Genomic DNA, 26,270 nt, shown 5'->3' with positions numbered 1-26,270 from the left:
CCCAATTGTTAACCTGTAAGAAGTGTGAACGCTTTTAGGATCAGGCCTATATGTTAGAATTTAGAGAAAAAAGATGATTTGAACAACAGCCTAGACCTTCCAGGTGTCATGTTCTGCATGAACTGTCTTCCCTGGAATTTATGGTGTCCATCACTTAAACATGTACTTTCTGATACTAAATATAAAGCTGATAATCTTGCTGGAGCTCTGAGAGTCTCTGCAGCTAAACTGGGAAGGCCAGCAAGGCAGGGCTGCTCAGGTGCAGAGTCCCAAATGTCAAATGAGTCCGTCATTGTGCCTGTTTCATCTTCAAATGAAATGAGTCCACTAAATAGGATAATTGAAATGAGAGAGCTGGTCGCAGCCTCAGTGAGTGAGGATAGCCTTCCAATGGCAGAGGCCCTGAGGAGGATGGGATTTTTATCCTCTTTAGAAAAATTGGTTTTCTTAGAAAAAGGCATATAACATAGCAGGGAGGTAGATTTTAGACAATTCAACAGAATACATTTATGGAAGAATGAAAGTAGAGTTTGGTTAAGAGGAGTGTAGGAAGTGCAGAAAGTGAAAACTGATAGAAAAACCACCAAGTCTGCAAGAAACAGAGAACTCATTCATTTGTAGCTCTCACACACTGTTACTATTTGGGACTTCACAGCACAGATTACTGGAAATTAATTAGGTAATTATAGTTACCCCCTTAAACTTAGTGACCTAACCTGGATATTTTGACCTGAAGATCATAATATAATGGTTATTTGAAAAGGATATCTTATTTCTTTTGGTAGAGCTGGATTTTGCAAGACAGGTCAAATTTAATTTTAACAATATGATTACAGTAAACTCCTATTCATATAAAACCATAGAGAAATGGGAAATTAAAGTGTGTAGGCCCTGGACTTTCTAAAAATGAAATATAAAAATTTTTGGAAATGGATTATATAATTCCATACCTTGGTTAATAGAAAATACTATAGCTATTTTACTTTTTTCTAGAAGACTTGTTACTGTCTTTGTTAAATTCTATGTAAATTGACAGATGTTGAAGAACTTTGGACATAACAGGGCTGATTTTATAACATAATTCCTTTAAAATTTTTCTCTTTTGTGTTCTCCCTCTATTGTAGTCTTGCTGTTTCTAGTTACTTAGTTTCAATATGCTCCTAATTTGCTCTTGTATTATATATACAAGTGTTTGCATGAAAGTCTGAAATTGGCTCCATATCCCAACTAAGGAATAAAATACTTGGGTTTAATACCAGTTATTTCTAATTTATGGCTGTCCAGAGACTACAGTCACTCACTTTTGGCTTCATAAACTCTGAACCAGGTAAAGGATGATGTCATTTGCTTGGGAAGCTCTTTGTAAGTAAAATGTCTCCAAGACTTAACCAATAGTCCGCTTCTCTGGAGTGAACGTAGATATCATGAAATTTGGTGGAAGAATTTTGCCATTTCCTTAGAACTTGTTGGTAATGGAATTTTATATTTGATGGAATATAATTTTAAAAGTAACAAGCATGCAGAAAACTGGCATTTTCACTGTTTAAAATATTTTACTAGAGCTAAGGGCCACTTGTTTCAGTATTTCGTGTAAGCCAGGGATTGTTAATCAGGGGTCCATATTAGAGTCACCAACAGGGCAGCTTCATGGATGTACAATTTCTGCAGACACATAGGGCCCCACTCTTAGAAGGGCCCCACACTTGGTTTAATTCTCTGCTGTTGCCATCTTGGAATTCTTAATAATTATTTCATTAAGGTTTTATCTTTAAACCTGTGTTTTGTAAGTGAAGCCCTGTGGAACAATGAAGCATGTGCGTGAGTATGTTACTGGCAACCCTTGTCTCCCTACCTGCCTGCAGTGTTCATGATGCCCCAGAAGCACAGAATTCTGGAGCTCGTGGGAGTTCAGAAGACTCAAAGTGACGGTTATTGGGGAGATATATTTTTAAAAATCTCCTCCCAACCCAGAAAACCTCTCCACAAAGACAGAAGAGGAAAGGAAAGCACTTTTATTATTGAATAAGCATTAATCCAATGTGATGTGCATCACAGGCACTCCGCGAAGAGACAGCAAAGACAGAAATAAATCTCACCGTATATACAGCTGAGCAGAGACAGCCCACTACATACATGGTCTCAAGATAACGGTACCTAGTCTTCTAGTCAGAGGACTTGACAGCATAATTTATCACAAAAAGTTCATCCAAAATGAATCTGGAAATTGAGGTGACCATCTGTGCTAGCGAACTGGCTTATTCAAAGGAAAAATAAACTTGTATCTTAATCGCAGGAGGTAGATATGAGCAAGGTTAGGCTCCAGAGATAGGGGCTCTTTCTTCCTTGATTACATTTCAGAGATGTTCTCAAGTCTTTGAGAAAGATGTTACTGGATCCTTAAGCAAGCAAAAGGCTTTCTTAGCTTTTGAAAGGTTTACATATATGTCAAAGAGACAGAAAGAACTTTCAACAGCAAGTTTTCTAAAGTAAATGCTGTAAGAGAGGGGAGAGACTTTTCTTCCCTTATTTTCAACAAAAGAGAATTAAGCTTCCAATTTTTAACTTGCATTTGCCCTTACAAATACAAATTATGACTGAGTGTGTGTGTGTATGTGTGTACATGTGTAGGGGTTGCTGACTGCCTCAAGAAAGCATGCTCTCTGCTCATCCCCAAACTGGCTTTAAATGCAGGAAGAAGGCGATGGTGACCAAGGAATCACATCATTTCCTCCCTTCACCAACCACTTATTGGAAAAATGATGACATAAAAGGAAAGAGGAAGAGAAAGCTTCTCATAGGTACTTTTCTCTTCAGTCTTTCTTTACTAAACCTCAGTGAGTGGAAGAACTGAAATAAAGACAGTTGAGTTAGTTTGTGAAGTTTCCCACTATTCTGGTAAGAAAAAAATGCATATACATGTATAAGCTGTGGAGTATGAATTGTGTAATTTCAGTGATTCCACATATGAGTTAAATATTCTGATATTTGCATTTAAAACTGGCATTATACAATATAATGAGCAATAAAACTCATTCTAACAACTCAAAATTTTATACTTTTTAAAGTAACACTAAATAGCAAGTAAAAAATAATCATGACAAGTTGAGAAAGAGAAGTCATGGGGAGAAAAAGGAAAAAGCTTTGTATTTTACTATTCAAATGGCAGTTTTTCCTCATGCTTTTTGAACAAGGGGCCCTGCAATTTTGTTTTGTATGGGATCCTGAAAATTATATAGCTAGCTCTGATCGCTGGCAGAGCTTTAGAAAACAAGGCTCCCAGATTATATACCTCAGACCTATGGAATCAAAATCTTCAGGCAGTGGGCAATGCCATCTGTACTTCTAAAAATTTAAATACGAAACAGAGGATTCTCGTTAGTATCTCTGATTGACCGATCGACTTTAAATGACTAAACAGTGGAATAAAAAACTGGGAGAATAAGATTGTCCAAGACAAAGACTGGGGTTCCAACTTGGTTTTGGTTTTAGATATGATGAGTTTAATATAGCTGTGGGCCAAGATACAGACATTAGTAAGTGCCACTGAGACCAACCATACAGAGTTCAAAGGATGAAATTATTACTTGGGTAAAGTCTAATAACAGGTATTTTATTTTATCTGGATAGGAAATGAAGTTATGAGAGTAGGTGGGCCCTGCAAAGGAGAAACTTTAGATAGGGAATATCTTGACAAAAACTAACAGAGGTGATTATGAAAGGGAGAGAAGACCCATTCAGAGAGATTTCAAAAAAAATCTAGATAAGAGTCACAGGAAACAGCCGAATATTTCATCTAAAATGCATATTCACTAGATAGTAAACTACTGTATCTGGATTCTGTAGACATCTTTACAATAATCTTCTTTCCTGATCCTTTTATCTGTTGCCATTTAATCACATGCTTATTTTGATAATATTCAAACATTTGGAGTTCTCCCTAACACTGGGGTAAGAGATGTTAAGTTTATCTTTTTCATTTCTCAGAGCATTTATGTTGATGCAAGTGAAAAGAAAAGGTTGTATTTTAAATGTCTATTAATACTTATTATTGGCACAAAGCAATAATATTCAACATTATTACTAGGCCTAACACCAAAAAATGCCCTGATACATTATCAGTTATATTTCCTGATAGAATTTTTTCAATGTTGTTTTATGTTGTGTCTCTCACTGGGATTAGTGTTAAAATTTGCAAAGGCAAAGATGAAAAATCATGCATAGACACAAAAGATGAAATATAAGGGAATAAACTTAAGATATGTGCAAATCCTCTTTAGTGACACAAAAGTACACTTGAACAAATAGGAAGATGTTCCTTGTTCTTGAATAAGATGAATCAAAATCATAAGATATGAATTCTCCATAGATTTAATTTATAAATGTAATGCAGCTGCAATAAAGCTAGTAACCTTTTCCTCCCCCCCGAACTAAAAAGTTGATTTCAAACTTGTCGTGGAACCCTTTCACAGGTTCCACGTGGTCAGGAGTGGTCAGGAAAGGCTTAATGAAGACAATTTGAGATGAGATGAGATGAGAAAAATAAGAGAAATGAAGGTGGGACTACTCCATTATAAATGTAAGGAGAAGTCTCTAGAATTAAAACAATATGATACTGGCACATGAATGTGTAACTAGGACCATAGAACAGAACAGAAGATCCAGAAAGACAAGACAGATGGAAATTTAGCATATGAAGAAGATGGAATAGATAGACTGAGGGAATAGATAGACTTTAATGGACAATTTGGAACAACTGGATAGCCAGTTGGAAAAAGATGTCATACCTCACACACACAAAAATAAACTGGAAATACATCAGTAATTAAATGTCAGAATAAAATGAAACCATAAAAGGACTAGAAGAAAACACAAGTAAGTTACTTAAAGACCTGAGTGTAGGGAAAATGTTCTAACTATGACCCAAAATCCAGATGCAATAAAAGAAACAATAGACAATTTGGACTACATTAAACAAATCTTTTTTCATGGCAGAAACAAACCTTAACCGAAACCAAGGACAAAGGCAAATTTGGAGACATTTTCAACATATAGTACACCTAAAGAGCTATTATCCCTAATATGGAAGAGAATTCTAAAAAGTGGAGGAGAAAAAGAGTGTGTGTGTATGTACATATAGAAATATATGAATATATATATTTTATGCATTAGAAAAATGGGCATATACATAAGCAGACATAAAAGGTATATACAAATAGCTCTTAAACACAGGAAAAATGTTCAACTTCATTCCTAATAAGATAAGTTCAATTTAAACCGAGAAGTCATTTTTCACCTATCAAGTTGGCAAAACTTTAGAAGCTTGCAGCACAGAGGCAGCGGCTCTCTCCCTCAGTGATGGGGGAATGCAAAGTTGCACAATTACTCTGGAATGGAGAAGAGCGTCACAGACATTTATTCTTCAAATGAGCAATCTTCCATCTAAAAGTTCTCTTTAAAGTTAGACCTACAACAATACAGAGAAATACACACTAAGCTGTTCATTGCATGTTTGTAGGAGTTAAGTATTGGAAACAGCCTAAATGCCTATACCTGGAGAAAGGTTTGGATAAACTGATATAGCAGCATACTGGAGCATTAGGTAGTGGTTTAAAACATTGAGGAAGACTTGTATTAACTTATATAGAATAGTTTACAGAGCATCCTGTCAACTGAATAAAACAGGTACAAAATAGTATATGTATGAGTGTGTGGGTGTGCAAAAAGAACAACCACACTATGAAATCTGTTTTGTATGGGAAGAAATCTGTTATATACAGGGAATCTCTAGGAAACAGAATTGAGGCTATAGAAAATGGGACAGGATTACATGGATTACACCATCTTATACAGTTTTGAATTTTAAAAAATTTTTATAAAGGTATTATTGATATATAGTTAGGAAGGTTTCACATGAAAAAACAATGTGGTTACTACACTTACCCATATTATCAAGTCCCCACCCATACCCAATGCAGTCACTGTCCATCAGTGCAGCAAGATGCCACAGATTCAATGTTTGCCTTCTCTGTGCTACGCTGTTTTCCCTGTGACCCCCCACACCATTTATACTAAACATAATACCCCTCAGTCCCCATATCTCTCCCTAACAACCCGCCCTCCCAAAACCCTCCCCTTTGGTAACTGCTAGTCCCTTCTTGGAGTCTGTGAGTCTGCTGCTATTTTGTTCCTTCAGTTTTGCTTCATTGTTATACTCCACAAATGAGGGAAATCATTTGGCATTTGTCTTTCTCCACCTGGCTTATTTCACTGAGCATAATATCCTCCAGCTCGATCCGTGTTGTTGCAAATGGTAGGATTTGTTTCTTTCTTATGCCTGAATAGTATTCCATTTACCACTTCTTTATCCATTCATCTACTGATGGACACTTAGGTTGTTTCTATATCTTGGCTGTTGTAAACAGTGCTGCAATAAACATAGGGGTGCATATGTCTTTTTCAGTTTAAGAAGTTGTATTCTTTGGGTAAATTCCAAGGAGTGGGATTCCCGGGTCAAATGGTATTTCTATTTTTAGTTTTTTGAGGAATCTCCATATTGCTTTACACAATGGTTGAACTAGCTTACATTCCCACCAGCAGTGTAGGAGGGTTCCCCTTTCTCCGCATCCTCACCAGTTTTTGTTATTCTCAGTCTTTTCGATGCTGGCCATCCTTACTGGTGTGAAGTGATATCTCATTGTGGTTTTAATTTGCATTTCCCTGATGATTAGTCATGTGGAGCATCTTTTCATATGTCTGTTGGCCATCTGATATTCTTTTTTGGAGAATTCTATCTTCATATCCTCTGCCCAGTTTTTAATCGGGTTATTTGCTTTTTGGGTGTTAAGGTGTGTGAGTTTTTTATATATTTTGGATGTTAACCCCTTGTCAAATATATTCTCCCATACTGTAGGATGCCTTTTTATTTTGTTGATGGTGTCCTTTGCCGTAAAGAAACGTTTTAGTTTGATGTAGTCCCATGTGTTCATTTTTGCTTTTGCTTCCCTTGCTCAAGGAGATGCGTTCAGGAAGAAGTTGCTCATGCTTATATTCAGGAGATTTTTGCCTATGTTGTCTTCTAAGAGTTTTATGTTTTCATGACTTACATTCAGCTCTTTGATCCATTTCGAATTTACTTTTGTGTATGCAGTTAAACAATAATCCAATTTCATTCTCTTGCATGTAGTTGTCCAGTTTTGCCAACACCAGTTGTTGAAGAGGCTGTCATTTCCCCATTGTATATCTATGGCTTCTTATCGTATATTCATTGACCATATATGCTTCGGTTTATATCAGGGCTCTCTAGTCTGTTCCATTGGTCTATGGATCTATTCTTGGACCAGTACCAAATTGTCTTGATTACTGTGGCTTTGTAGTAGAGCTTGAAGTTGGGGAGGATAATCCCCCCAGCTTTGTTCTTCCTTCTCAGGATTGCTTTGGCTATTTGGGGTCTTTTGTGATTTCATATGAATTTTAGAATGATTTGCTCTAGTTCATTGAAGAATGTTGTTGGTATTTTGATAGGAATTGCATTGAATCTGTAGATTGCTTTAGGCATGATAGCCATTTTGAGAATATTAATTCTTTCTATCCATGAGGATGGGGTGTGTTTCCATTTATTGGTGTCTTCTTTAATTTCTCTCATGAGTGTCTTGTAGTTTTCAGAGTACAGGTCTTTCACTTACTTGGTTAGGTTTATTCCTAGGTATTTTATTCTTTTTGATGCAACTGTGAATGGAATTGTTTTCCTGATTTCTCTTTCTACTAGTTCATCATTAGTGTATAGGAATGCCACAGATTTCTATGTATTAATTTTGTATCCAGCAACTTTGCTGAATTCAGATATTTGATCTAATAGTTTTGGAGTAGATTCTTCAGGGTTTTTTATTTACAATATCATGTCATGCACAAACAGGAACACTTAAACTTCTTCCTTGCCAGTCTGGATGCCTTGTATTTCTTTGTGTTGTCTGATTGCCATGGCTAGGACCTCCAGAACTATGTTGAATAGAAGTGGAGAGAGTGGGCATCCCTGTCTTGTTCCCAATCTAAAGGAAAAGTTTTCAGCTTTTCACTGTTAAGTATAATGTTGGGTGTGGGTTTGTCATATATGGCCGTTATTATGTTGTGGTACTTGCCGTCTATATCCATTTTGTTGAGAGTTTTTATCATGAATGGATGTTGAATTTTGTCAAATGCTTTTTCAGCATCTATGGAGATGATCATGTGGTTTTTGTCCTTCTTTTTGTTGATGTGGTGGATGATGTTGATGGATTTTGAAATGATGTACCATCCTTGCATCCCTGGGATGAATCCCACTTGGTCATGGTGTATGATCCTCTTGATGTATTTTTGAATTTGGTTTGCTAATATTTTGCTGAGTATTTTTGCATCTATGTTCATCAGGGATATTGGTCTATAATTTCCTTTTTTCTGTGGTGTCTTTCCCTGGTTCTGGTATTAGAGTGATGCTGGCCACATAGAATTAGTTTGGAAGTATTCCCTCTTCTTCTACTCTTGGGAAAACTTTAAGGAGGATGGGTATTAAGTCTTCAGTGAATGTTTGATAAAATTCAGCGGTGAAGCCATCTTGTCCAGGGGTTTTGTTCTTAGGTACTTTTTTGACTACCAATTCAATTTCATTGCTGGTAATTGGTCTGTTCTGATTTTCTGTTTCTTTCTGGGTCAGCCTTGGAAGGTTGTATTTTTCTAGAAAGTTGTCCATTTAGTCTACATTATCCAGTTTGTTAGCATATAATTTTTCATAGTATTCTCTCATAATTCTTTGTATTTCTGTGGTGTCCATAGTGATTTTTCCTTTCTCATTTCTGATTCTGTTTATGTGAGTAGACTCTCTTTTTCTCTTGTAAGTCTGGCTAGGAGTTTCTCTATTTTGTTTATTTTCTCAAAGAACCAGCTCTTGCTTTCATTGATTCTATTGTTTTTGTTCTTGTCAATTTTATTTATTTCTATTCTAATCTTTATTATATCCCTCCTTCTACTGACTTTGGTCCTCATTTGTTCTTCTTTTTCTAGTTTCATTAATTGTGAGTTTAGAGTGTTCATATGGGATTGTTCTTCTTTCCTGAGGTAGACCGGTATTGCAATATACTTTCCTCTTAGCATGGCCTTTGCTGCATCCCACAGATTTTTGTGGTGTTGAATTATTGTTGTCATTTGTCTCCATATATTGCTTGATCTCTGTTTTTATTTGGTCATTGATCAATTGGTTATTTAGGAGCATGTTGGGTATCCTCCATGTGTTTGTGGGATTTTTCATTTTCTTTGCATAATTTATTTCTTGTTTCATACCTTTTTGGTCTGAGAAACTGGTTGGTGCAATTTCAATCTTTTCAAATTTACTGAGGCTCTTTCTGTGGCCTAGTATATGATCTATTCTTGAAAATGTTCCATGTGCACTTGGGAAGAATGTGTATTCTGCTGTTTTTGAGTGTAGAGTTCTGTAGATGTCTGTTTGGTCCATCTGTTCTAATGTGTTGTTCAGTGCCTCTGTCTCCTTACTTATTTTCTGTCTGGTTGATCTGTCCTTCAGAGTGAGTGAAGTGTTGAAGTCTCCTAGGATGAATGCATTGCATTCCATTTCCCCCTTTTAATTCTGTTAGTATTTGCTCCACATATGTAGGTGCTCCTGTGTTGGGTGCATAGATATTTATAATGGTTATATCTTCTTGCTGGATTGACACCTTAATCATTATGCAGTGTCCTTCTTTGTTTCTTGTGACTTTCTTTGTTTTGGAGTCTATTTTGTCTGCTACAAGTGCTTTTTTCTCCCTATTAGTTGCATGAAATAGCTTTTTCCATTCCCTTCACTTTTAGTCTGTGTATGTCTTTGGGTTTAAGTGAGTCTCTTGTCAGCAGCATATAGGTGGGTCTTTTTTTTTTTTATCCATTCAGTGACCCTATGTCGTTTGATTGGTGAATTCAGTCCATTTACATTTAGGGTGATTATCGATAGGTATGTACTTATTGCCATTGCAGGCTTTAGATTTGTGGTTACCAATGGTTCAAGGCTAACTTCTTTACTATCTAAGAGTCTACCTTAACTCAATATGTTATTACAAACACAATCTAAAGGTTCTTTTTCTTCCTCCTCTATTCTTTATATATTAGGTATCATATTCTGTACTCTTTGTCTATCCCTTCATTGACTTTGGGGATAGTTGATTTAATTTTGCATTTGCTTAGTAATTAACTGTTCTACTTTCTTTACTGTGCTTTTATGGCCTGGTGACAGCTGTTAAGCCTTAGGAACACTTCCATCTATAGCAGTCCCTCCAAAATACACTGTAGAGATGGTTTGTGGGAGGTAAATTCTCTCAGCTTTTGCTTATCTGGAAATTGTTTAATCCCTCCTTCAAATTTAAATGGTAATCTTGCTGGATAAAGTATTCTTGGTTCAAGGCCCTTCTGCTTCATTGCATTAAATACATCATGCCACTCTCTTCTGGCCTGTAAGGTTTCTGCTGAGAAGTCTGATGATAGCCTGATGGGATTTCCTTTGTATGTGATCTTATTTCTCTCTCTGGCTGCTTTTAATGGTGTGTTGTCCTTATCCTTGACCCTTGTCATTTTAATTACTATGTCTTGGTGTTGTCTTCCTTGGGTCCCTGTGTTGGGAGATCTCTGTACCTTCATGGCCTGAGAGACTATCTCCTTCTCCAGAATGGGGAAGTTTTCAGCAATTATCTCCTCAAAGACACTTTCTGCCCCTTTTTCTCTCTCTTCTTCTTCTGGTACCCCTATAATGCAAATATTGTTCAGTTTGGATTGGTTACACAGTTCTCTCAATATTCTTTCATTCTTAGAGATCCTTTTCCCTCTCTGTGCCTCAGCTTCTTTGCATTCCTCTTCTCTAATTTCTATTTCATTTATCTTCTCCTCCTCTGTATCTAATCTGCTTTTAATACCCTCCATTGTGCTCTTCAATGATTGAATCTCCAACCAGAATTCATTCCTGAATTCTTGAATATTTTTCTGTACCTCCATGAGCATGCTAGCGATTTTTATTTTGAAATCCTTTTCAGGAAGATTCATGGGTCGATTTCACTTGAATTTTTCTCAGGTGTTGTATTCATAATTTTACTTTGAACCAGGTTTGTTTGGCACTTCATATTTGTATATGGCACCCTCTAGTGCCCATAAGCTCTACTTTCTGTAGCTGCTCAGCTCCTGAAGCAATGTTGGGGGTTGCAGGGGAGCGGTGGTATTGGTGCCTGGCAGGAGGAAAGAGCTGTTTCCTGCTTCCCGGCTGCTATGCCTGCCTCCACTGCCAGAATCAGTCAGTCAAGCACACAGGTATAAGCTTCTATGCTTTGTGTTTGTAGTTGCTGTAGATGGGACTTCCCTCTGGCTGGCCTAACACCATGGTAGGGTTTCCCAGTTTGTGAGCCAGGTGGAGCTGGCCAAGAGAAAGGCACAGTAGGCTGTGTATCACAGAGTGGGTCCTTCAAGCTATGCAGTCAGCCAGGGAGCTGGAGCGTCTGAAGTTCGAGAAAGTTCCCAACCTGCTGGGCAGAGTGCACCTGGACAATTTTGTCTGCTTGTTCTTTCTCCTGAGTAGTAAGCTCTGTGCAATCCTTGCCCCTTTAGCAGCTGTTAGGAAGTCTCTCATACTGACCACCTTTCTTTTGTCCCAGAGCAGCGATATGGATCCCTGCTTTCCACAAGCAGCTGGAATATCAGTCTCTACAGGTATTCTGCCTGTCTTAGCTCTCCAACCCCCTAATCACTAGAGTACCATGAAATGTAGGTTTGTGCTCCCAGAGCAGATCTGTGGAGTTAGGTGTTCAGCAGTCCCAGGACTCCACTCCCTCCCTGCTCTGTTTCTCTTCCTTCCACCAGTGAGCTGGGGTGGGGGAAGGGTTTGGGTCCTGCCGGGCCATGGCTTTGGTAGGTTATCCTCTTCCATGAGGTTTATTCTTTTCTCCAGGTGTATGAAGTTTGGTGCAGCCCTCTTTCCTGTTGCTCTTTCAGGATTAGTCATATTAATTATATTTTCATATTATATGTGGTTTTAGGAGGAAGCCCCTGTCACACCTCTCACACCACCATCTTTTCTAGTTTTGACTTTTGAGCCATGCTAATATTTTATATATTAAACAATAAAGTTACATAAGAAAGGATGAGGGGATCCAAAATTTAATGCAAACAGAAACAATGAAGCTAACTGTATATCAAATAAATAAATAACCACACTAAAGAAAATGAAAAGATTAAAGTCACTTTTGAAGAATAAGTTCCCTGACTGATGTACTATAAGGACACAGAGTCACCTATGCAGTATTCCTGACAAGAAATTTGTGTTCTGAAAATAATCACGAGGAAACAGACAATTAAAATTGTAGAACAATTCTACAACAACTGGCCTGGATTATTCAAAAATGTCAATGTCATATAAAGACAAAAATAATTTAAAAGTCTAAGGAGTTGTTCTAGAGTAAAAGTAGACTAAATAGACACAACAATGAAATGCAGTACATGCTCCTAATTGGATCCCAGGTTTCAAAATGGAAAAAAAAAAGTAAAGTTCCCTATTGGAACAGTTGTGATTAGAATATGAATGGTACATTGGATAATAGTTTTATAAATATTAAATTTCATGACTTTGATAATTGCATTGTGCTTATATAGGATTTGTTCTTTTAGAACAAATGGATACACATTCAAGTGTATTGGGGGTGAAATGCTACAAGGTCTGTAGTTACCTCTCAAATACTTTAGCAAATAAGTGAATTAACAATTGAATGAATAATTGTGTGTATTAGAGAGAGAGAAGAGAGAGATTAAACAAATGTGACAAAATATTAACAATGGTGAATCTAGGAAAAGGGTATATAAGAATTATTGTAATTCTTCTTGTCTCCCTTCTGTAGGTTTGAAACTCTTCAAAACAAAGAGCTGGGGATAGGGAAAGAAGAATATGCATAGGTCTGTACATTAGGCACAGGAGTAGTTATGTGTATCTACCTCTGTTCCACTCCTTGCCTCCTTGGGTCAAAGAATACATATACAGCCACCCGAATGGGTGGTACTGTTATTTCTGATGGCATGGCCTTGAGACCATAACAGTGATATTAGGTGCTGTTGCAAAGTATTTCCATACAAGGAAAGATGGGGATTCTTGTGGTTTTAAAAATATGTGCTATCTGATTCATGAAGAAGGATGAAGGGCCTACTGCAACAAAGGCATGAGCCTCCAGCACTCTTCAATGGGGAATAACAGATTTATAATGATATGTCCATATTCTGGCATAGTAAATCAGCAGCTTTGACAAGGGGTATGGAGAAGATTAAGGGAGAGAAAAATAATTTTTTTTTCTATATGGGTGTCTTCCCATATCCACAAAATCTTTATTGTTTCATCAAACTTGGGATCAAATTCTTCCCTTGAACATGTACTGGACTCTGGGACTTCTAACAATAGAATGCAGCATAAGTGCATTCTATATTACTTTTATTTTTAACAGCTTTATTGAGAAGTAAACATATGCCATATAATTCACCCATTTAAAGCATAAAATTCAATTTTGGAGGGTCATATTACCAGTTTTAAAATTGTAGAATGATTAACATAAAATTTGCCATTTTAACCATTTCTAAGTGTACGATTCAGTGGCATTAATTACATTTGAGAAGTGGTACAAGCATCACCACTAGCTAGAGAAAAAGAATTTTTCACCAAGTGTAATTGGTGTTGAGGGGTGAATTACTCAGCATATTCATTACAACCAGCAACCTTGGAGATCAATTTAGGCTTGAATTCTTGATCCAATGTAGGAAGGATATTGAGCATCTAATTCAGGCCTAGTCCCGATTATTTTGATTCTGGTGCCAACCCAAGTTTGTCTTTTTTATTTTTATTTTTTAAGGGAGGAACCAGTACTTCCCATTATGAATTTGAATAGGTCACTCTGATTCTGTTTCCCCAGAAATAGACCAAACTGTGAGTTGGGTCACAAGCCTGAAATACACTGAAGGGTGTGAGTGGGATAGGTGGGTATGTTTTAATAACAAGTTTCTGTTGTGGGAATAAGACCCCTAGAGATCATGGTTCCTGAAGCAAAGCCCAGAGACCTGCCTTGGTCCTGCCTGTACCTCCAGGGAGAGCCAGACTTGGTGTGGCTTTTGGCGAGAGGAGAGGGAACAGACTGTGCTGGGGAATTTGCTACTTGGAAAGTCTATTTTAAAAAAATGTGGGCTGGCAAATTTTGATGTCTTTACAAGGCTGCATGTAAGATAATTAAACCTAATTTATCTTTAAAAAAAAATAACAACTTCATGTATCTGACTATAGATATCAGCTTAAAAATAACACCTAAATAAAACCTTACACCTCTTAGTTGTTAGCTCAATGTTAAACAACCAGAAAGTCAGAGATTCTTTATTTCAGACCCAGTTTTAGTGTAGACTCTCTTATAAGATGGAAAAAAAATCACTGACTTTCTTATGTCTCATCAGGTTATTCAATCATTGGAGAATAACAACCCTAACCTTTTTTTCAGATGACTTAAGAATAACTAATAAACATGAAGGAATCTTGCCTGGGAGTTACCAAATATTGTGTAAATGCATATTGATGAAAACAAACCAATTTTGTCATAAAGGTTTAAATTTTATGGAAATACATTGTATTTTAAAAATCTCCCTGCTGATTTTTTTTAACAAGGAAATTGTCACTTTTAAGGTAGCAAGTTTTAAAGGCAATTTTTATAACAATTGTAGAAGGTGAAAATAAATTTTATTAGGTAGGATTGAAATAATGGAGTGACAATTACTTGTATGATTAGAAGACATAAAGAAACTTAAAAAGTTGAAAAATAAAAGCTTTCAAGGACAATTTGGAATCATTTGCAACATTCCTTACTATGCACATTTTAAAAGTTTAGAAATGTTTTCACAGAAAATGACTCAGCAGTTTCATGAGTGAAGTTAAGCCACCAAGAAAATGCTTAAAAGAGGAAAAGTCTCACATTTATAACAAAACAAAGCTCCTATTCTCAATTATTCCATTAACTAAGGCATAAATGTGCTTTTCTTTCCTGGGGCAGCATGGAGAGACTCAATAATTCTGTACTCTCTTTTGATTCTGGGTATATACACATGGCCTTCCTTCTGGCTGGAGCAAGAATCTTCTCTCAATTGTGTACCAAGCTGACCTTTAGTTGTCTGTGATGATGCCACTCCAGGTTTACTTCTATGACACATGAGATGGTGTTCGCTTCCCCTCCCACGGGCCACCGTCTCAGGTCCTCCTCCCATTCAGAGTATTTCCCACCCTTAGGATCCCTCCTCTGCCTTCCGCACTGTGCTGTGAGTCTTCCCCCCAGGGAAGGGGCACGTCTGTCTCACTAGTTCTTTCTCTAGCTCCCAGCATAGTGATAACATTTGATGTTTAAAACAAAACCAAAAAATTTCTTCTCAATCATACTGCTTAACCAGGCAGAACTGCTTAGTCTTGTTCTTTTTGTTTAGCAATTATTCTCTGCCCTGGATCCGGGCACCCCACCGTTTCCTGCTTAGTCTCACCCTGTCTGGATGGATCATTTCTATTTAGCCCACAGCTCTCAATTTTGCTAATATTCCTCTTTCGGAAGCCTCCCTTGAACATCTGGTTGGCGTTTGGCACCCCTCCTATGTGCTACCTTAATGCACTGCACTATTTCTGGGATGGCCTCTGCTGTTCAGATTGTAATGGCTGTTCGGCTTTTCAGTGCCTTTCACCAGACTGTAAGCTCCATGTTGGTGGGGACGATGCTGGGTTTTTACTTTTGTATTTTCAGTGTGTGGCACATGCTGGCATGTGATATGCACTTAAGAAATATTTCTTGAGTGAGCAGTATTATATTACTATTTTTTTAAAAGTATAATTATCAATGATCTCCTTCTCTTCAGGGTCTTACTCTCCTCTCTATCCTTTGTATCACTGCCAAGTTGGTCTTTCTTAAATTCTGCCTTCCTCAACTTTAACTGCTCAAAATCTTTTAATGACACTTGATTCACTGCAAAATGAAACCTCAACTTTTATGTCTAGATGTTAAGGCACTTTTTAAAATGGACTCTTTCTGCTAGTCCCACCTTAAGTCTCTCCCCTTCTCATTGTATCTTCCACTTGAGTTAGGCCAGTTGCTGTAGTCTACATTTATATGCTGACGAGAGGAACTGTATATTCATTTGTGATTCTATGATCTTCTTTTTGTCCAACCCTAACGATGCTGCTAAATCCACGGTTCCCTTCTACGGAGTCTTTACCACAGCCCCTCCTCCAAGGAGAATTTTTTATAAGAGCCACTATGTTGATACATATAAATTTTGCCACCTTGCTGACTGGGCCTTGTGTGTGTGTGTTTTTCATAGTGGGGGGATTGATACAACGATAGTCCGCCTCTAGATGAGCTAGAATCTTTGAAGTAGCCTGGGGTGCCAGTTCTTACTAATACAGACAGTAACGACCTAGGAGTCAGTCACACCAATCTCTTGGGGAAATCTGAATGAGATATCAGTCAGCCAGGTAAATATCCAGACAGATGTACATAGAGCAAGAGAGAGGAAATAGCAGATACAAAGGAGAAAAGTAGGCAATGAGGCAATGAGCCATATGTGCAGAGCCCTTGAGGCAACAGTGGCTGTGAGTAAGAAGAAGCAAAAAAAATATATAGAATAGAGTGTGGGGTCGCTGGTAGCAGCTGAAAATCAGAAATTAATGACCTCCTGCTGGTGTGCAGCAAAGACATAACCAGGGCATATGTACTGTGCTAGACAGTGAGTCACCTTTCAGTTACTGACCCACAAGCCAGTCTCCACAAAATCACACTGTACAACTCCTTTCATTTTATAATGCCCAGTGTGCAGCCAGCATCGGAATCTTCCTTCTTTCCTCATATACTGTTACAGTAATCATGCATTTATGATAACATGAGTGAATCTCTGCTACTGTCACTCTGCAAAACTACACATAGAGTCATGTTGCCTTTATAAAAGAGTGAAATTTAATTTCTTTTGGAGGAATCCCATAAAATAGAAATAACTTTCAACATGTAGACTACAGTATAGCCTCTGTGCTGTGTAGTTTCTGGCACAGAAATTAATAAAACTGGAATTTTATGAGCTGTTCCATCATTGCAAAGAATGAATGAGCCCCTAGCTTTGCTAAAAATATTTTCCCTCTTAACAAGTTTCATACACAGTGAATCTTTTATGTATTTATTTTTTCATACAAAATTTCTACTGAATTGTGTGAGCATTATAATTATGTTTCCAAATTGATAGGTGAGACTGAATGTTAACTGAAGTAATTCAAGTGCCTTACAAGTACTGCATACTTATTGAAAGTTACTCAGTTTATCTGATCAATACTCTGTAAATTAATTGAGAGAATTGATTCTTGGTGTTATTTGGGGAAAGAGAAACCAAACAGCCGTACATGAAATAACTGTAGAGCAGAAAACCACACGTTGCTGAGGAAATGAGCGCAACAGCATGGAAAGGATACTGGATCTGTGCTCCTTCTGCTTTGCTTCCCTTTCCTCCCTGAACTTCAGATTGCTCTGACCCTTTACTCCCCTACATCCAGTCTGCCTCACTCCAACCTCTCTTACCTTCAGCCTTCAACTCTGTGCCCCTCCCTTTTGCCTACTGTTCTTAGGATCCAGACTCAGAATAACCCTTCTGCATTCGCCTCTCCTATTACTGAAATTTGAACACTGCCGAAAATAAAACAACTGTGAAATGTGTGCCACTACATGTGTATTGTCTACAAACTCAGCTTAGTGAACATTTTTATGCACCTGGACAGCTGTCACTCTTACGTACATAGCAGAGGAGTCAAGATTGGGGTGCTCTTTTCGAGTCCCACAACTCAGACCCCTTTTTCAACAGGGACTTGACTATCCCTTTCACACACACATGCACACACAATAGAAACCACTAGGCATGCAATTCCACCTGCAAGTTACCTGCATCTGAACCTGTCTCAGCCTTCTGTCCAGTCTCAGAGTCTGACCAGTCCCCAGGTGCAATTTCATCAAGGGAGGGCTCCAAACAAAAGGGTTGTAGGAGTTTTCTGGAGTAGGACATTCTCCTGGGATATTTAGTCTTCCCTGAAAATTAGTGAAGTCTTTTTAAGAGAGACCAGTGCTATAGTGGACCTGTAGCATCTTGCTGCACTGATGGTCAGTGACTGCGTTGGGGTATGGGTGGGGACTTGATAATATGGGTAAATGTAGTAACCACATTGTTTTTTCATGTGAAACCTTCATAAGAGTGTACATCAATCATACTTTAATTAAAAAACAAAAAGAGATACCAGTGCTAAACTGAAGCTCACTAATAAAGTACAGTTTTTATTAGTTCTAAACTACTGGGATTATCATGAAGCATTTTATTATGCAATAATGAATAACTGGAATGAGAGTCAATGATCTGATCCTTTTTCAGTCTTACCTTCACCAAACCTTAGTCCTGGAAAACAGTGATCAGTTCACAAAAGGTAAAAATATAACAACAACAAAAAAACAGAGACCACTAATGTCTTTCAATTAGATGAAATTGGGCTCAGCTTATTTCATCTTAATTTGATCCCTGAAAATCTTCTGCAAAATCCCACTCCAATTTTTAAGAAAGTAAGATACTGTGACTTTGATATTTTTAACATTTACTTTGACCTAGCAAAAGATTATGAAGCATTATCTTTGAAAATCAAAATATTTAAAAATAGTAGGTACGCATTAATTTCTTCATTTAATATAGCTTAAAAGGGAGACTGAAGGAAATTGTTTTGGCATTACTGTTAGCACTAAACAAGATATAATTCTACATTATAATCAACATACTCAATTTAAGCTAATGATTTAAAAGTGATGGGGTTTTTAAATTTTATAAAATAAACTTTTCATCATTACCCCACTCCTCTATTAAGTCGTACCCACTCCAAGCACTGGGTTCCCTTAACATTCTCCAGGTCCCATATTGTATAACTGAACCTCACCCAAAATGCTAGCTTTTAATTACTATACTGTGATTTATCTTATAGGTTCTTTACTGTTTGTGTTCACATGTGGTAAGTTTATTATTTGACTTTGAGAGTCAACATATCAAGTAGGCTATCATCCCTATTTTACAAATTAAAATTCTGAGGCCCAGAGAGGCTAAGTGACTTTGCCAAAATGATTTACCTGTTAAGGGGCAGGACTGGCCTCCTGATAGCAATTCCACACACACACTTTTCTGTATACCTCAAGGTGTACAGCATATATGGTCAAAGAAGGCTTTCTTCTGTTGCTATGCTTTCAATAAATAATACTGATAACACCTGAATTATTTTTCCAAAAGTACCAATCCTCACAATTTTCTTTGAGGATAAACTGTGTACCAACCCTAATGGTTAGTGATAATGGATTAAAAATTGGAACTGACCATTTATGTTTCTAATGCATCATCTCCATTTGATTTTCCAGATAAACCTATACATTTCTCTTCTTTCATTTTTAACCTCCAGTTTTGGCACACTTCCATATCCTTAAAACCGATTTCTGTAAAAAATGAATATTGTCTAAAATGTATTTTATAGATGATCATATTATGTGATATGTGGATCATATTCTTTTTTGTAACTGACCTCTTTGAAAGGAGCTGGTTGTTATGGTTACAGGGAGAAAGTAAGATAGAGAAGGAGAGATGGCAGAGAGAGAGGGAGAGAGGTCACTTTGAAACAAAGTGCTGCAGAGTTTTGTTTTGAGTGATCACATTAACAATTTTCTGGCTGACTTATCTCACCATCAACTAAGGAAACAAAGAACTCACATGCATAAGCATGGGAAATGGGAAATGCTATTTCTTAATGGTCTTGGTATCTGATATATTCCAGATTCCATAGATGTGGAATCTGCTCTTGCTACCTTTTTGTGTACATATCCTTAAATAATTTTAATAAGAGCTCTGAACATACATCAACAGTTAAGTGACTAAACTGTGCAAATGTTGGAGAAAGAATGGAGGTCTTAAAAACCTTCAGCCAGTTTCTCTTTATTGCAGAGGTATTTGTTCAGGATTCTCCTCCAGGCTTACAGTCATGTGTAAATCAAAAGGCATGAGTTTCAGTTATGCAAATAAAAAGTGCTACCCTAGGGATTTAAGACTCTGACTTATTTATTTATCTATACAAATTTTCAAATTGTTAATCAAGACATAAGGAACAGGCAAAGATTCAAACAAGACTTTGTATTCATCCTTGTACCAGTATGCATTACAGGATATAATAAAGTGAAAATAATGATATATCATTATAAGAGCTTAAAATTAAAAAAGCAAAGACAGAAAAATAACTGTTTTTCCTCTCCACTGCCTCACATAACTTTCTTTTGATTCATTTCTACTTACCTTTTGGGAAATTTAGGCTTAAAGACTCCTCAGGTTTAAAAATTTACACTGGCAGACATTCATTGATGGCCAGATCAGACACTTATTGAGCAACTACTATGCACCAGACACAGTGCTGGCTACATTGGAGGATTTTAGTGGGTTATTGATGCTAAACAATTCCCTCATTATATGCTGATAGAGACTAGGATTTAAGGAAATGGCCAAAGAGACTTGGAAAGACAGAAGGAATGGGAGTATATGTAAAGGATTGGGAGGGCAGATTACTCCAGGGGGTTAATGGGAGATGGGTTGGTCTGTGGGCATTGAGATGCTGGTAAGTAGCTGGTTGGAACTAGGAAATATGGGGTTTGAGAGGAGTAATAAGGAGGCTTTGAGGTCAGTACAGGGAGTATGGAGAGTATTGGAAAGAATGAAAAGAAAGAGGTAAACTAGGGAGAAGAAAAAAGGGAGGGTGGAATACTAAAGGAATTGGGGATGCATGATGAGATTTGGACCCATCAAGGAACCTCAGTGAAGTAAATCCAATAATCGGTTGAGTTTTTCTCTTGAGGCACTTGTCAAATCCTAAACTGGGTGGGGACAAAATTGGAACAAAACCTAGCAGAAACCTGCTACACCACAGAGTTCACAGTCTAATAGGCTAAGGAGACAAGAATTTCGGTCAGGATCTACCAAGGAGGGTATGGCTGATTAAAAACCCAGGCTTCCAGTTGACAGTTGAGAACCCAGTAGCCTAGGCCCTCATCGAGGGGAAAGTTGGGCACTGACAAGTCTGAAACTCAGCCGTGGGTTGTCTCCCTGTTTGACTGGATTGAAACGGTCACTCTTCACTCTAATTTCTCTCCAGAAGATAAATAGATTTTCTCTGAATAAAGATTAAACTAGCTGCAGCCTTACAGTTTTACCAAGAACTTTGGTTGTCAAAGAAAATTACCAGGCACACAAGGCTTATTGAACAAAGGTTCTAAAAAACTATTATAAATATGTTGAAGAAAATGGATAAGGTGGGTTTTTTACCAGAGAAATTATCAATGAAAAATCAAATGAAAATTCTAAAACCTAATTATACAATCATTGAAATAAAGGATGCAAAGCCAGGGCATTGAATTTTAGACAGAAGAGAAAAATGATTAATAACATAAAAGATGGATCAGTAAAAAAGATCCAAACTGAAACACATGGAGAAAAACAAACAGAAAATATACATCGAGCCATAGATCCAAGAAGATTTATAAACCGCAAGCAAGATAAGGCCCAAGAAAACCATATCTCATCACATCAGAGTGAAAATGCAGAAAAGTAAAGACAGAGAAAATAATGTTAAAAGCAGCTATAGGAAAAAGAGCCTTCAAAGGAGCCACAGTAAGACAAACAGCATTATTTACAATAGTCAATACATGGGAACAACCTAAGTGCCCACTGACAGATGAACGGGTAAAGAAAAAGTGGTGTATCTATTAATGGAATACTATTCTGCCACAAAAAAGAAGAAATTGGAATCTAAAACCAAACAAATTAGATCAGATTCGTGATTCCCAGCAGGTTTGGGTAGAGGGTAGGGGAATTGAATGAAGACAGTCAAAAGATACAAACTTTTAGTTTCAAGAAAAGTAAGAACTGGGGCTGTCATGTAGCTCATGCAGCTCAGACTTGTTCCTCCCTTCCCCCCTCCTCTGCTCCCCCCACCTGCCCCCTTCTCCCTTCCCTCCCCCCCTGCCCCCTTCTCCCTTCCCTCCCTCCCCCCTGCCCCCCACCTGCCCATTTCTCCCTTCCCCCCTCCTCTGCTCCCCCAACCTGCCCCCTTCCCCCTTCCCCCCTCCTCTGCTCCCCCCACCTGCCCCCTTCTCCCTTCCACCTTCCTCTGCCCCCCCACCTGCCCCCTTCTCCCTTCCCCCCCCCTCCTCTGCTCCCTTCACCTGCCCCCTTCTCCCTTCCCCCCTCCTCTGCCCCCCCACCTGCCCTCTTCTCCCTTCCCCCCTCCTCTGCCCCCCCCCCTCCCCCCTTCTCCCTTCCCTCCCTCCCCCCTGCCCCGCCCTACCCTGCCTTTCTTTTTCAGTATCTCTGGAGGTGACGGATGTTAACTAAACTTACTGTGGTAATCACTTCACAATACATGTAAGCCAAGTCATTATGCTGCATACCTTAAAATTATACAGTGCTGTGTATCAATTACAACTCAATAAAACTGAAAGAAAAAAGACAATTTTATGATCGGTAAAAAAAGTCATCAAAAAGATCATTTTTTTATATCTCAAAAAAATCCTTTCAAAAAGAATTTGGAATAAAAAATTGACTTTGTGAATAAATATACACAGAATTCATTGCTAACAGACCTATCTAGAAAGAAAGAAATACCAAAAGACTTTTCTAAGCAACAGGAAAATGATCCTGGATGGAGGCACAGTGTTCATGAAGGAAAGTGAGCCCCAGAAAGAGGAGGAAGGTTAATTTAAATGAATATGATGTTTAAATCAGTGACAGTAACTGTGAGGTTTAAAATATATATAAACTGAAAGTAATAGTTAAAAGGTGAAAGGTTGGTAAGTAGATTAAAGTATTGTTAGGTCCTTTCATTGTCTTGGAGGTGCTAAAATTACCAACTCACATTAGATTCTAATAAGTTAAGTGCCTTTATAATATCTAGGGCACACTAAAGTAATAACAAAAAGTGAATAATCAGTAAGCTAAGAGAAGAAAAACAGAATGATAGAAATAATTGATTAATCCAAAAGAAAGCAAGAAGAAAAAATTGGTAAAACCAGAAAATAGTTGGTGATAGATATAAATTGAATATGTCATAATTCCATTCTACGTAAATGGGTGAATATTTTCAATTAAACATGTAAGATTCTCAAACTGAATAAAAATAAAATATTAAGTATAACAACCAAAACATTGAAAATAAAAGAATAGGTAAGGGTATACCATAAACACTAACTAAAATAAAGTTGAAGTAGCTATACTAATAAAAAAAAGTATAGATTTAAGGTAGGAAGTATTACCAGAAATAAAACGGACAAATCTATTCTTTAAAAAGATCAATTCAACATGAAGATAGCACATTTCTACATTCTTATATGAAAAAAAGCCTACCCACAAACTACTTTTAAAAATGACTAGAAATAAAAAATAAATAAGTAAATATAAAATAATGGATGGAAATTTTATACACATGTGATTTTCCACATACTTAAAGTACTGGATTTTTAAAAAGAAGAAATTACGTAAGTACGATGTCTTCCTTTACTGTTTTACTTAAAGAGTAAAGAAAGCTTCATTTATAATGGAATGTTATTAGATAAGATATGATAAAAACTGTCAAGGATTAAAGTGGATAATGAAGAAAAGATAAGGAAAACCATCAATTAGAGATGATGTCTGAGAAAAAGAAAAGCTTAAATGTACAATACGGTAGAAATAGAAGGGGGAATAAATTTGATCAGAAGTTTCCAAACTGGGCTACAAAAACAACTGGATAACTTTCAAAAATATAGACAGATCTTTTGAGTCCCAACCTTTCAGATTCTAATTCAGTAGGTATGGGGTCAATGTTTTTGAAGAGCTCACCAGACAATTCTGATATATAGTTAGGACATGTAGTTTGAGAACTAACAGACTAGATGTTTGCCTTAGACACAGGACTTCTGCGCTGCAGTACTTCAGAAGAAGTCACACACACAGCCCATGACTGGCACCTCCGGAGTTGTGCAATGTGGTGGTCCTGTTAGAGTCATGCTTTCTCTGTTATATTATTTTTATATTCCTGAATAAGATACTGCAGAATGATAAGACCTAATGACTCCTTTAGAACTGAAATATGAAATGTAGCTTCCCATACATACTTTTTTAGTTCAATTTTGTCATACCTCTTCTTTAAAAAGAAAATCAACTCTTTCCTTTGGCTTGAATGAGTTGCTTAAAGCAGACAAGTGCACATAAAGAAAACCCTTGCAAACGTGGCCTAAAATAGACCTAATATAATCCTAGGTAAAGTCATTAGTGTAATTATATCTAGGGACACATTTACACTTTTAAATCTGAATCCAAATAAAGTACAAGTATTTAGGAACACAAAACATCAAAGAGATTTCTTGACAAAAACAATGCCAACAGTTACTCTGTTAAATGCCAATTACTGATACTTCTTAGCTAAGTCTCTCTCTCTTTTTAGAACATATTAAAGCAGGAAACAAACAGTGCAGAGATGTAACTTTAATTTCATGTTCCCTTTTCTCCCTCTCTCTCCTCGTCTAGTTCATTCATTGTCACAGTCCTAGCGCTGGGATAGAAGCTCTTTCTCCAGCTCCCTCTTACCTCTGCTGTTTGCCTGGCTGTGGTTTGGACTCTCAGGAGGTGTTCACAGGAGAAAGATCGTTCAGATTGTTTCTGTGTGGGTGCAGAACGATCTCGTGTTGCTTTCCAACTGGCACCAACAACTTCTTCTACTATGAAAACACTTGAAATATTTTCTGTATATATTTCTTTTTTTTTATTTTGGTATCATTAATCTACAATTACATGAAGAACATCATGTTTACTAGGCTTCCCCCTTCACCAAGTCCCCCCCACATAACCCCCCCCTTGTATATAGTTCTTAAACACACCTTTTATTCTTTTTAAACTCAATTAATTGCAAATTGGCTAATCACATCCTATATTATCCAGAGTTGCCTATATATCAATGTACACATAGGCATAGTCAAATCTAGTTATAATTTACGAGCTTGTTCATACCACCTTTCCCACTGAAAACAAGTAGAAGAATGGAAGAAAATGGAAATCAGCTCTTTGAAGGCATCAGAGAGTTACCAAAGTAGCAAAGACTTGGGAGTTCAAGATTCTGGAGAGAAAGGAAGTACAGAACAATGAGTCCAACATTTGCTGTTACTCTTCCCTTACAATGTTTGTAGACTTACAGTAAACGTCTGGGAGACCAGAAAGCTGGAGGTAAGTGACAGAGACAGAAGCGTTGAGACTAAGAAGCTGAGTGAAGCTTTAGACAGTTTCATAGAACTGGGAAGACAAACACTAGAGGTTAGGACCTGCAGAAGAGGAAAGACTTCCGGAAGGCTACATGTTAGAAGCGAGGCTGAATGGAAATAGACCAGTCCTTACAAAGACTAAACAATTTCTTATCTGTTTCCTACCAGATTGGATTAAGGTGATCTGCCCTTACTCTGATTGCCTGCCAAAATCTAAAGTAAATACTCTCTATTGGAACATAAAATTATTCAGAGCCTGAAATTTTCTCTACAGCTTTCACAGACAGCGTCCACCATGTAATAATGATTATTTAAAAAATGCCAGGCATACCAGGCTACATGATCAAATAGTCAAAATCAAATGAACAAAACAGAAATAGACTCATAGATACTGAGAAGTACCTGATGCTTACCATGGGGGAGGGGTTGGGGAGCATGAAATACGTAAAGGAGAATAAAAGGCACAAAATCTCATTAGTCACAGGGATGAAAGTAGAGCATGCAGAATATATTCAATAATTAGTTCTCTAACATCTTTCTATGTTGACAGATAGTAACTACAATACTTGGGGTGAGCATTTAATAATGTAGATTACTGTTGCATCACTATGTTGTATACTTGAAACCATTGTAATATTGTATATCAACTATACATCAATAAAAAACTCATTAGAAAAAAATTGATAATAGAAATAGACCCACAGGGCATTCAGATATTGTAGTTATGAGACATAGACTAAAATACTTGCCATTAGTATACACAAAAAATAGATGACAAGATGGAGAACATCAACAGAGACTGGAATCTGTAAAAAAAGAACCAAGTAAAAATTATGAAACTGCAAATCATATGTGTTCACATGTGTCCTTCTATTACTCAACATAGCTCCTTTC

The sequence above is a fragment of the Manis javanica genome, chromosome 1, assembly GCF_040802235.1.
Source record: "Manis javanica isolate MJ-LG chromosome 1, MJ_LKY, whole genome shotgun sequence".
NCBI lineage: Eukaryota > Metazoa > Chordata > Mammalia > Pholidota > Manidae > Manis > Manis javanica.
Note: the sequence above shows the minus strand (reverse complement) of the source record.